A 12,792-nucleotide genomic window follows, 5' to 3' on the forward strand; every position below is an offset into this window, starting at 1 on the left:
CTATATTTGGCTTCAAGACATTTGTACATATTGGTCCCTTTGCTGGGAATTCCTTTCCCTACCCCCCTGTCCTACATCTCCAACTGCCTGTTAGATCCTATTCATACTTCACAATTCATTTTAAATATAACTCTCAGTGATCTATCCCTGGAGCTTCCACTATATATTCTCTCAGTATTCCCATATTTTTCCTTCATTGTACTTATTAATAATTAAAGTTAGTTAATTAGTCTTCTAACTATTTTTACTTTATTTAAAGATTTATTTATTTATTTGAGAGAGAGAACACAAACAGGGGGAGCGGCAGAGGGAGAAGGAGAAGCAGGCTCCCCTCAGAGCAGGGAGCCCAGACGCGGGGCTTGATCCCACGATCCTGGGATCATGACCTGACTGAACCACTCAGGCACCCTTCTTCTAACTATTTTTAACTACTGTTTCTACTGAAGTGTATAAGCTCCATGAGAGCAAGGGCCATTTCTCTCTTACTGACCATCATGTCTCTTAACCTTGGGAAGGTATTTGGCACAATGTAGGCATCCAATAAAAATTTGTTGGATACATCAGTGAAGGCATGAATGGACAAACAAAGAATGAAAAGGAGCTTTGGATTGGCAAATATTTTTGATATTGTTTATTAATGGAAAAATGCTGATAAGGTCTCTGAGGAAGTCAAAGGACTTCATCCAGGGCAGAAGCAAGAATAGCCCAAGAAAAGGAGAAGGGGAAATTTTGACAGAAGATGGAGAAAGAAGATGGAAAGATCACTGGAGATGCAGAAATATTTTCAAAGGATCCCTTCATAGACATGCTATTCTCCGTGAAGTAGGAGGTAGCAGGACGGAGATGGGGTTTTGAAGAGCTTTGTGAAAAGAATAGAAGGTTCAAAGTGAGAGCCAGAGAACTGCCACGAGGCATCAAAGCATTCAGCCAGTTAGAGACCATTAATTTTGAACGTTACCAATCTATACCAGCTTGGATAGTATTTTCTGCTGCCCAGTTCAAAACTACAGTCTTGAAGACTGATGTTTAGGTTCAGTATAAAGATGAGGAGGAGGAAGAGAAAGAGGAGGATGATGATGATGATAACAAATGTGGACTCACTGTTACTCTGTCAAACACTGTAGAGTTGTTTCTATGAATTATCTCATTCCTTATACACACACACACAATGTGTATATCCCTTTTTTTACAGATGAAAATATTAAGACTTTTTATATCATTTTTAAGGTATAATCCACATACCATAAAATTCACCCATTGCATTCGTAGAATTAAATGATTTTTATGAATTTCCAGAGTTGGCAACCATCACAAGTCAATTTTAGACCATTTCTATCACTCCAAAAAATTCCCGAGTCTGTACTCAATCCTGCTTCAACATCCGAACACAGGCAACCATTGATCTCCTCTCTGTCTCAGGATCTGGACATCTCATATAAATGGAATCAAATATTATAGAGATTTGTGTTTTTGTGTGGCTTCTTTCACTTAGGGTAATGTTTTTGTGGTTTATCCATGCTGTAGAATGTACCAGTATTTTGTTCCTTTTTTATTGCTGAATAGCATTTAATTATATGGATACACCACATTTTGAAATTCATAGGCATTTGGGATGCTTCCAGTTGGGGACTATTATGAATGCTGCTGCTGTAAACATTCACATACAATTCTTTGTGTGTACATATTTTTTTACTTCTCTTGTGTAGATTCCTAGAAGTGGAACTTGGCACTACAAGACTGTGTGGTAAGGATATATTCAACTTTTTAGGAAGCTCCCAAAATGTTTTCCAAAGTAAATGTATACCCCTGACCAGAAATGTATATACCAAATGTGTTTTCTGTGTCTATTGAGATAGCCATGTTGTTTCTGTTCTTTATTCTATTAATATGGTTATTCAATTAGTTGGTTTTCAGCTGTAACACCAAGTATGCACTCCTAAGGCAAATCTCACACACTCATGGTATAGAATCCTTTTTGATATGCCACTGAATTTGTTTTGCTAATATTTTGTTGAGGAGTTTTGCATCTATATTTTTGAGGGACATCCATCTATAGTTTTCTTTTCTTGCGATGTTTTTGTCTATCTTTGGTATCAGAGTAATTCTGGCCTGAAAAAAAAATGAGATGAGAAGTGTTCCCTTTTCATCTATTTTATGAGTTCGTAAAAATTGTTATCACTTTAGGCATTTGACAGAATGCACTATTGAGGACATAAGAGACAGGACTTTTGTTTGTGGGAAGATTTTAAATTACGAATTAAATTACTTGTAATTTAATTGTAATTACTTACTCATCTTTTCTGACTTTCTATTTCTTCTTGAGTCCATTTCAGTAATTTGTAAACACACAGTTTTCTACTTTAATCTTTATTATTCCCTTCCTTCTTCTTATTCTGGATTTAGTTTGCTTTTCTTTTTCTATTTCTTTTTTAAGATGGAAGCTTAGATTATTGGGATTGGAAACCTTCTTCTTTGGTGTTATAAGCATCTAGAGTTATAAATTTCCCTCTAAGCATTGCTTTAATTGCATTCCATAGTTTCTACCTGCTTTGTTTTAGTTTTCATTCAACTCAAAATAATTTTTTATTCCATTTTTGGTTTCTTCTTTGACCCTTGGGTTATTTAGAAGTATATTAGTACCCCAATATTTGACACATATTTCTTTCTGTTGTGGATATCTAATTTTGTTGTGGTCAGAAAATACACTTTGCATGATTTCAATTTTTAAAAATCATACTGAGAATTATTGCATGGGCCAGCATATAGTCTATCCTGTCGAATATTCCATTCCAAAAATACGTGTTCTATAGTTATTGAGTGAAATGTGCTACAATATCAGTTAAGTAACACTGGTTGGTAATGTTGTTCAGTCTTTTATACCTTTGCTGTTTTTCTGTTATGTTATATTGATTATTGGAGTGCAGTACTGAAATCTCCAACCATTTTTTAACTGTGTATTTCTCCTTTCAACTCTGTTATTTTTGCTTTAAGTATTGGAGGTCTCTATTATTAGGTGTGTATACATTTATAATGATTATATCTTTCTAACATGTTGACCCTTTTAACATTATGAAATCTCTTTCTTTGTTTCTAACGATATTTATTATATTGAGGTTTACTTTTTTTGATATTAATATAACTACTCCAGATCCGTTATGGTTACTGTTTCACAGTGAATCTTTTTCCAACCCTTTTATTCTCAAGCTCTTTGTGTCTGCATCTAAGTTGCATTTCTTCTAGACAGTACATAGATACCACAAAACACCAAAGAAGCTGTGACTTTTTTTCCTCATTAATTAGCACGTCAAGGATTTAAATTACAAAGTTCATGAAGACACCCTCCACCTTAACTAAACAGTTGTGAGAATAGGTAATGAGATAAAGAAGTTTTAACACCCTATTCTTTGGATAGCTTTCCTTTTAGGTTATCTCTGCAATTTGGAATTAAATGTTTAACTATTCTGGGAGAACACAGATAAGTGATTTTTAGTTTCTCAGTCACTTTATCTTCTTTTACTATGGTTTTGATGATTTCAGATACCCTATTAGTTCTAAGGATACAAGGAAAATTTAAAGAATGTTTCACTATTCTTGTCATAATAGTCCTTCCCCTAAAACTAAAGGAGAGTGCCCTTTTTCTTATTGTTCACAAAACTGTGAACCAGATCAGTGACTGATATGCCAACAAAACAGATATGTGACATTTTACCCTCAACAATTTCATGACTCTGTTGTACCCTGCACCTACAAGTAATGACTCATTGCTTCTTTTCAGCAGCTTATTGTGGACATTTTATCTTCTCCTTGCCCACCAATAACACGTACTCTTTTTCCAAAGTCTGTGCTTTCAAAACACTTGTAATGATAGATTGTATTCACTATGAATAGAATTGCATCCAATTCCAGTCATTCAATTTTTAGGAAATGCACTGTTTCCATGTCATTTAGGTTATTATTTCCACTGGCTAACATGCAACAAGCAGGACACTGTGTTAACTAAAATGTCACAGGACTGGGACTAGTGCTCTGAATAAATCCATATTTCCCTGAAACTCAGGAATGTAGGCCTGAGAACTATCCAAGGAGCTAAGTGTGAGGAGCAACACCTTGGAATGAGCAAAAGCAGACACTTCTTTGTTGCTCTCTACTTTGGGAAGGCTGAAGATGTCAAGGTCATCATGTCTCCTGCAAACCATTCTAAAATGTCTAAGAGGACCATCCTTTTGCAATGTCATTGTGTCCAAGCAATGCATAATTATCTGACTCCAACCATAGTAAATTTATGGGCTGTTTTATTCTCATCATTTTCCCAGGTCTTTGAATTTATGTCTGAGACACCTTCATTGATTTTTGCAATCTAGGCGAGCAAGTCTGCCTGCCATGCCTCATCAGGTGATGACAAGGAACACAGCGGAAGTACTTCTTGAAACTTTGAAATCATTTATTTGATTAACCTAACAATTACAGATTTAGGATGGCCCCAATTTTGGAGCTAAGACACGTACTTAATGTTTAAAAGGTTACTACAATTTAAAGTTACTGAAGATTGGAGGTCTCTTCCACATTAGAGTCTTGTCCCAGGTAAGGTCCATTTCCTCATAAACAAGCTTGAATGACTTTATGTTTGTCAAATAAGCTAAAATGATATTATGCTTGTCAAGCTTTTATTATTTATCAATAAGGAAAGATGTTTTTATAATAATTTATAATTGTCAAAGCATTTTCATGTCCATTAATGTGCTATATTCTGTTATAATTCTGAGAAGTAGGTGTTATTGTGCCCAAATTATAGATGAGACCAAGTAAAATGGCAGACTCTTCATTGGAATGCAGTTCTTTTGATGCTATGTTAATGCACTTCACAGTATATAATAGAGCTTCTCTTCATTAAAAATTTAATTGTCTTGATATTCTTACAGCTTTTTTATGGAAAATTCACAATGATTCAGTATACATAAGAGAGAAAATAAATTTAATAAGTGAATTCATAAGCCATGGGGAGTAAGTAAATTTTAGTGTATCTATAAATTAAATCCTGTCTATTCATTAAAAGGGCATTATGTTGAATATTTATTATCATAAAAATATAACCATAATATACTAAGTGGAAAAGAAATTTGCAAAAGACTATGCGTACACAGAATAGGCAGTCCAGAAATAGATGCACACATATACAGTCAATTGATTTGACAAAGATGCCACTAAAATTCAGTAGGAAAAAAATTATTTTCAAGAAATGGCTCTACAGAACTTGAGTATCTATATGAGGAAAAAAAAAGACCCTTGCCCCATTATTTCACACCATATTTAAAAACTAACATGAAATAGCCCAAGAAACCAAATGTGAAAAAAAATTTTTTTTCCAGAAGAAAACAGAATATGTTCATACCTTAGGGTAGAAAATAACTTCTTAATTAGTATGCAAAAGCAATATATATCAAAGAAAAAATGATAAATTATAGCTCATTAAATTTAAGAACTAATTTATCAAAAGATACCAGGAATGAAAAATAATCCAAGAGGAAGAGAAGATATTTATAATACAAATATCCAACACAAAGCTTAGTTTAGTATATCTCAGAAACTCCTACAAACTAGTAAGAAAAAGTTAAACCTACTTCTTTTTGAAGGAGGGGGAGGGGAAAGGGAGAGGGAGAGATAGAATCCCAAGGAGACTCCACAACCAGCACGGAACCCAATGAGGGCTTGATCTCATGACCCTGAGATCATGACCTGAGCCTAAATCAAGAGTCAGATGCTCAACCGACTGAGTCACCCAGGTACCCCGCAAACCTACTTTTTAAATTGGACAAGTATACAACATACAGGCACTATACAAAAAAGAATATCCACATAACAAATTAGCAAAAACCAATATAATTAATTATTAATGAAATGAAAATTAAACATTCCTTTTAGCATAGCTAAATCTAGAAGATTGATAATATCACTTGTTGGCAAGCATGTGGAGAAACTTGAACATTCATGTCTTCCTTGAGGAAGCCAAACTGGTGGAAACAAATTTGAAAAACTGTTTGCCATTGTTACCCTATGATCCAGCAATCACACTCCTAGGCATAGTCCGAAGAGAAACAAGTGCATATATCCATCAAAAGACATGTATGGGAATGTTCAGAGAATTCTCATTCATAATAGCCAGAAATTGGAAACAACCCAAATGTTTATTAATGGAAGAAAAGATAAAGAAATTGTGACATAAAATTAGTAGACAGCATTAAAAATTAAACAAGTTAACAATACATAAAATAATGTGACTAAATCTCATAAGATATCATGTTGAGGCACCAGACACACACAAAAAGTTCACACAGTATTATTTCATTTTTATCAACATCAGTAATAAGGCATAATTAATCAATGGTGATAGAAGTAAAAAATCATTAGTACCTCTGGGGGAAGTGTACAACTGAACATTCTAGAATGCCAGGAATGTTCTTAATCTTGATGTGGGTGAAGTTGCATGCAACTGATGTTGCTTCAGTTTTGATGTGCTTCTTTATGGCCAATGCCTCTTAATCATTTTATGAAAGCCTGAGTTCCATTACTGGTCATGGTGTGCCCCTTCTTCTTCACAATTGTCTGGATGGTAGCTTTGAATACTGAACTTGCACGTGTTAAAATAGAGTTTTAGAACAGACGTGCTCCCATCCCTCTCTCTCCACTTCTTTTTCCACGTCTACTGCCATACACAATCTGAAAGACTCCACTGAACACTTCTGGTGTCAGCATGACCACAGCCAGGCAGCTTCTTCACAAAAGTTCCTTCTGCAAAAGTTGCCAATAGCATCTCTAAACCACCAGCACTCACAGCAAAACACTTTTCAGACTTCTCCAAAATTTTTTTTTCGTTCTTTTTTTTTTTTAAAGATTTTATTTATTTATTTGACAGAGAGAGAGACAGCGAGAGAGTGAACACAAGCAGGGGGAGTGGGAGAGGGAGAAGCAGGCTTCCTGCTGAGCAGGGAGCCCGATGCGGGGCTCCATCCCAGGATCCTGGGATCATGACCTGAGCCAAAGGCAGACGCTTAACGACTGAGCCACGCAGGCGCCCCTTCCCCAAAAATTTCTTTTGAAACAACGATGACAAGATACACTTTTGCATTCTTGTTCCAGTTCCTTCTTGTTTTATCTTAAAAGTGAATGAGTTCTAGATGTCTTTCTCTTTCTAAAATTATCCTTACTATTTTTACAATTTTGCCTTGTAATAAATGAAAATAGGAAAAGAGTGTCTCTTTTTGCTTGTACTGAATAAATATTAGAGCTGGCTGAATTTTACCTTTCTTCTTTTCTTGCTTTACTATGTGAGGCATGTTCCAGAAAAAAAACAAAAACAAAAACAAAAAACAGCCATAGAGATACATGCATTCTCTCTCTCTCTCTCTTTTACACACACACACACATACACACACACACACAATTAAAGGAAGTCTGAGTAATCCATTTGGCTCTAACACATCTAGGTTTTGACAACCAGCATCCAGTGGAGAGGCATTCCAAATATGGCTTTAGAGCAATAATGACATTGTTTTAGGTATAATATACATAAATCCAGTCAGTTTGCTATGAGATTTAAGATTTAGAACCCACCTAAATACTTGGAACTCAGGCACATCAGCCCTAGTTTCTCAGTATAGCCAGTTTGTTGAAGGACCCAACCAGCATCCCTCTTTTGCCCCTCTTTCGCCCCTCTCTCCCATTCTACTATGGAATGGCTCAGAGCGGAGCACTCGCCAGAAGAAGAAAGCTTTATGGTAGCCCTTATTTTAAGCCCAGAGCCTTGGCCCCAAACACACCTCTTCCATACCATCATACTTAGGTTTCATTTAGGTTCCTGATCCTTATTCTAGTCCCAAAGTGAGTAGAAGTTTGAAATAGGATTGAGAATGAGTTCCAACAATGTATTTTTGGTCTATCTTTTGAAGATCAGTTCACTATCTAATAATTTACAGATCTGAACTTCTGATTTGTGATAGGAATAAAATGAGGTTTCCCTATAATAAATGAAAGGGTGTGTGATATAACTGGGATATTGTAAAGTATTCTGAGAAATCATGGATGGAAAGCATTAATGGAGAATAAATTACTAATTGCATTAGTGGTCTGCTCTGCTCAACTCAGCGTATAACTTTTAACTATACCTGGCATCTAGTCCCATTGCTATAATTTATTTTTCCTGCCTTTTTAAAAATGACATGAGTTATTTGTAATAATGCTTTTTCAAACATAGACCAAAGATGATCTTCATAATTCTCTCAGGTTATGAACAAAGGCACAGAAATAGGAGTCTAAATTGGAAGCTCTGGAGGGGATTATATCTATTGCTATGTTTTATACATTATCTAATTTCCTCTTGGCAACCACAGATTCTGAATTATAATTGTGGTAATCATAATAACAATGAAAATGAGTGACATCTTTTACTAGCATGAACTATGCTCAGCCCACTTCTTTGTTCTTGAGATGCTGGATCTTCTTCCAGAATCTGTAGAGAGCCCTGAACAGCACGATAGAAGGCTGACAAGTAAACAAGCGTTAGAAGACACTTCTTTACTTTCTATCATCAAATTGTCTGTCTCTCCTTCTTTCCCAGCCATCCTCACCCAGCTTCCAGGACCAAAATGTGCATGTGGCACATATGGGAGGGACAAGATCTGTGTGTGTTTGGTAGAGTTTCATTTTACTCTTCACCCACAATGCCTGGTTTTTCTCAGCACTAGCAATGATACTCTCCAGTGCATACAATCAGTTTTTTTCTTCCTGGAAACAGCTCATTACTGATATAACAGACGGTCTTCGAACAATCTTGTAAATGAAAGGACTAGTTGTTGCTGTTGTTGTTGTTTTTATAGACTTCCAAGAAGACTAACTATTTTGGGATAGATACAAATGAAGAAAACCTAAACAAAAATCAGCAAGCCTCCCTTCTGCAGCCTGTTTACAAGTTTCAAGTAAGAACTCAATGATGTTTTGAACATCAGTAATGATATTTCCTAATGCATTCACCCTCCTGGAGATCAGCAGTAATCTTGGGTGTTCTAAACGCTTTGGTATTCCCTGTTGAACTAGACTTTGAAGCACGTTTTTTAGCACATCTGCAATGTCCCCTGATTTATCAAGCCCCCTCAAGGAAGGTGGACGACCAGTTGCATTGAAAAGCGTACAGTAAGGAACTAAGATGCTCATTTTACTCTCCCCTTACAGATATTGGCAGAGAGAAAATATAAATTCAACAGTGTCCTAAGGGCTCAGGTGAGCTATTACCTCACTTATAAACACCTTAAAAATAACAAAAGTTGTTGGTAAGCCAGCCAACTCAACCAAGAAGTTCCTTCTTCAACATTTTGTAATGTAAACTCTTGAGGGGAAAAACTGATACTGCCCTTGTCAAATTAAATAATTGCTTCAGACACGTTAACTCCAGGCTGTTTCCTAATAATGATGGCTTGAGGAACAGGCACATCTAGTATGTGTAAAAGAGATAAAGATGGAATGTGTTCTTACATTCATAATTAAAAATGGACCACAGAGGGTCTGGTTCACTATAGATTTCCTTTGCTTCAATCAGAATATTTATTTTTTGCAGGTGGTGATTTTAAACACAAAAGTTTCTAAAGTTTTATACGTTGCCTACAATTCAGCCTCAGTTTCTTTGGGAAGGGGTGGAAGGTAACAATCAGTCATGCTCCATGAATAGACAATTGGGTCCTTCCAAACTTCTTGGTTCAAGACCAGGATGAGTAATGAAGTGAGGATCTCCTGACTTCACATTTACCTCAGAAAAGATTTTAACAAACACCAGACCCCAAATAGTAGTGACATTTAAAAAAAAATGTCTTTTCAAAAGCATTTTTATTTTCTTGCACAGCAGTCAACCATGAGAATTTGGTTGTCAATCCACTGATGATTATTATGATGTGATTTGAACTTTGTGATACCATTAGAAAATCCTCCTCACTTCCTCTAGCAGTGCTGCTTGTTTTTATGGCATTTCTAAAGAGCTACCAAACATGAGATCAAACATGGCCAGCAATGCCTTTTTAAATTCAGTTTTAGAGTAATCAAGAGTCCTATTGCTGACTGCAGCAATATTTTCAGAACCATAGCCCACAAAGGTCTTCAAAGACTAGAGGCATAATTCACAGATTGCTAATTACCTGTTTGAATTCCATCTTTCTTCCAAAGAAGCATACAAAAAATATTTCTAATGCACTGTACAAACAAGAGCAAATAGGTGAGATGCTTTCAATCCATAAGCCTTCATATCAACAATTCAATAGAAGGTGACAACGGTTATTTTAACCATCAGAATGTTGTATTGTGTGTACAAAGTACATCAAAGCAGAGCCATATCTTAAGGAACTAGAAGGCAAGAGATAGGTGGGCAGACAGAAAGGGAAGGAAAGGAGAGGAGGATAGGAGGGAAGGAAGAGAAGAGGAGGGTGGAAAGGAAAGAAAACGTGTGTTTATGCATCTATTTCTGGGCCTCAGACTGCAGATGGGGATTCACTGATGTGGTGACTGGCAGGGAGTGACTTATCTATGTTTGAATGGGGGTCAGGTGGATGGATGAATTTACACTCAGGGAAATCCTTTTTTCACACAGAAGAGTCATCTAGCATGCCCTGGCACTACCTTTGCCAGTGTTCCAGAAGGCCTAACCTCTTCTTGGAGAGACGATCGCTCCCTGAGATGAAAAGAGAGTCAGGAACTAATAAGAGGGTTGGCCTGACAGACACAGTGTCAGAACATGTGGGACAAAGGGACAAGGTCAGGAACTGGAAAAGCACCATTGTTTCTGACCCCATCGGGAAGCTTATGAGATACTCTCACAGCTCATAGCATGTTCCCTTTGCCAACACCACCCAGGTCACCACTTTCACACACGTGGCCCATGGTCTGCACTAGACAGCCATGAGACCATGATGCTCTGACCTGTACTTCCTGTTACTTAACTCTTGAGCTTTCTTGATACATTTAGCCCAAGGGAAGGCAATGGCATTAAATTTCTATTATGTACTAGGGACTGCATGCCAAATTTTATATATATACATACATGCTTATGTGTGTGTATATATAGAGATGTATTTCTATATGTATCTCTACAGAAAGACTGTACTATATGACTGTATTATATAAAATGGTAGAGATTTAATACAGTATTATATATATACACACACATGTGTATACACACACACATATATATCTACTAAACACATGATTATAGAGAAGTAAGGCAAAAAGAAGTTTCAAAATCTAGGTTGGGGTCAAACCTTGAAGTCTAGACTAACAAGTCAGGCCCTTATCCAGTAGCCAATGAGGAGACACTAAAGAATTTTAAAAGGAAGGAGGGACAGAATCGACACTGTGATCTGGAAAATGAATCTGGTATTGAGGTAAATGTTGGGTTAGAGAGCTGTGCTCACAAAGAACAGGCTATTCCTGTATCACCAACTCACGTTTGCCAGGGTTGAGGTAATAGAAGGAACATAAAGGACAGAATGAATGGGAGAACCATCGGAAAGACAGAACCAACTACCACTATTACAGCTTTATCAGACGACCCACCCACACATAGCAGGGTTTGCAGGCTGACAGAAATATACCCATAGGCCTACTTATGGCTGTTGTTGCCGTCTTCACACCTCGCTTCCCCTGCTGCATCATCCTTGTAGTCCAGTCTTCTGACCCTTTAGCTTTGTTATCTGTTTCCAGGCAAGTTCCACATGCCTCTTGGACTTAAAGTAAGTTCTACTTCCCGATTTGATATTCAGCACTCATTCTTGTACTCTTCCTGTACTTGACTATTTCAGATAAACATAGCCCTCATGCCAGCCTCAGCTTCTGGACCAAAACCCTAAAGGTGGCTGCCTCGTTTAGAACCTATCCTATTCTTTGAGCTCTTTAGAGGAAAAGCCACCAAGGAAGGACTTAGAAAAGGTCGGATTTCAGTATAGATTGAAAATGGAAAGGAAATAAATGTCAAAGATGAATTGTCTTCCAAGGCAGATCATTCATTCATAGGTATTTATACAGTTTCCACTGCATGCCAGTCATAGCTCTTCATGCTCTACATAAATCAGGGATGCAAACGGCCAACAGTCCTGCTCTCATGTAACTTCTAGGTGGGGGAGACAAATAAACAATAGGTATCATGAAAATAGAAATGATGTAGCATGTTTGAAGATGTTAAGTGTTATGGAAAAAGTAGAGCAGGGTATGGGGGTATCAGCACTGAGGGAAGAGGTGGGACAGGATGCTATATTCAATAAGGTTGTCAGGGTTTACTTCATTGAAGAGGAGTGATAAGAGAAAGCCATGAAAGAGATGGAAGAAATTAGCCATGCTTGTATCTGGGGGGAAAATATTCCAGGCAGAAGGAATAACAGGAGCATATATAGCAAGTTCAATGAACAACAAGAATGGTAGTATACCTACTTCAGAGTAAGCAAGAGGTGGTAGAATAGGAAATGAAATCACAGTAAATCTGGGGTAAATCTTGAAGGCATTTACAGGCCATCATTAGGGCTTCGGCTTTCCCTCTGAGTAAAATAGAAGCCACTGGAGCATTTGATTCAAAGAATAACATGATCTGACTTACATTTTTAAGGGAAATATGCTGAGGGTGCATTGAGGAAAATTATAAAGGAGCAAGGATAGAACAGGGAGATCCCTGAGGAGGGCACAGCAGGAATCCAAGTGAGACAAGACAATGGTCACACCTGGATCCAGCAAAGGACGTGGTCAGAAGTGAGCAGGATATATTTTCATAGT

The 12,792-nt window shown here is 36.9% G+C and overlaps 1 protein-coding gene and 1 pseudogene across 1 annotated transcript in view; both read right to left on the bottom strand.

The window, feature by feature from the left end:
• Window positions 1–12,792, bottom strand: part of HS6ST3 (heparan sulfate 6-O-sulfotransferase 3) — a 651,074-nt gene that overhangs the window by 168,214 nt on the left and 470,068 nt on the right. The gene's annotated exons all lie outside the window — the stretch shown is intronic.
• LOC129045661 (ubiquitin-conjugating enzyme E2 variant 3-like) lies at window positions 2,241–5,377 on the bottom strand (annotated as a pseudogene).

Source organism: Mirounga angustirostris, unplaced genomic scaffold (assembly GCF_029215605.1).
Source record: "Mirounga angustirostris isolate CCGP_5_RB_7025 unplaced genomic scaffold, mMirAng1.0.hap1 SCAF_3, whole genome shotgun sequence".
Classification (NCBI taxonomy): Eukaryota; Metazoa; Chordata; class Mammalia; order Carnivora; family Phocidae; genus Mirounga; species Mirounga angustirostris.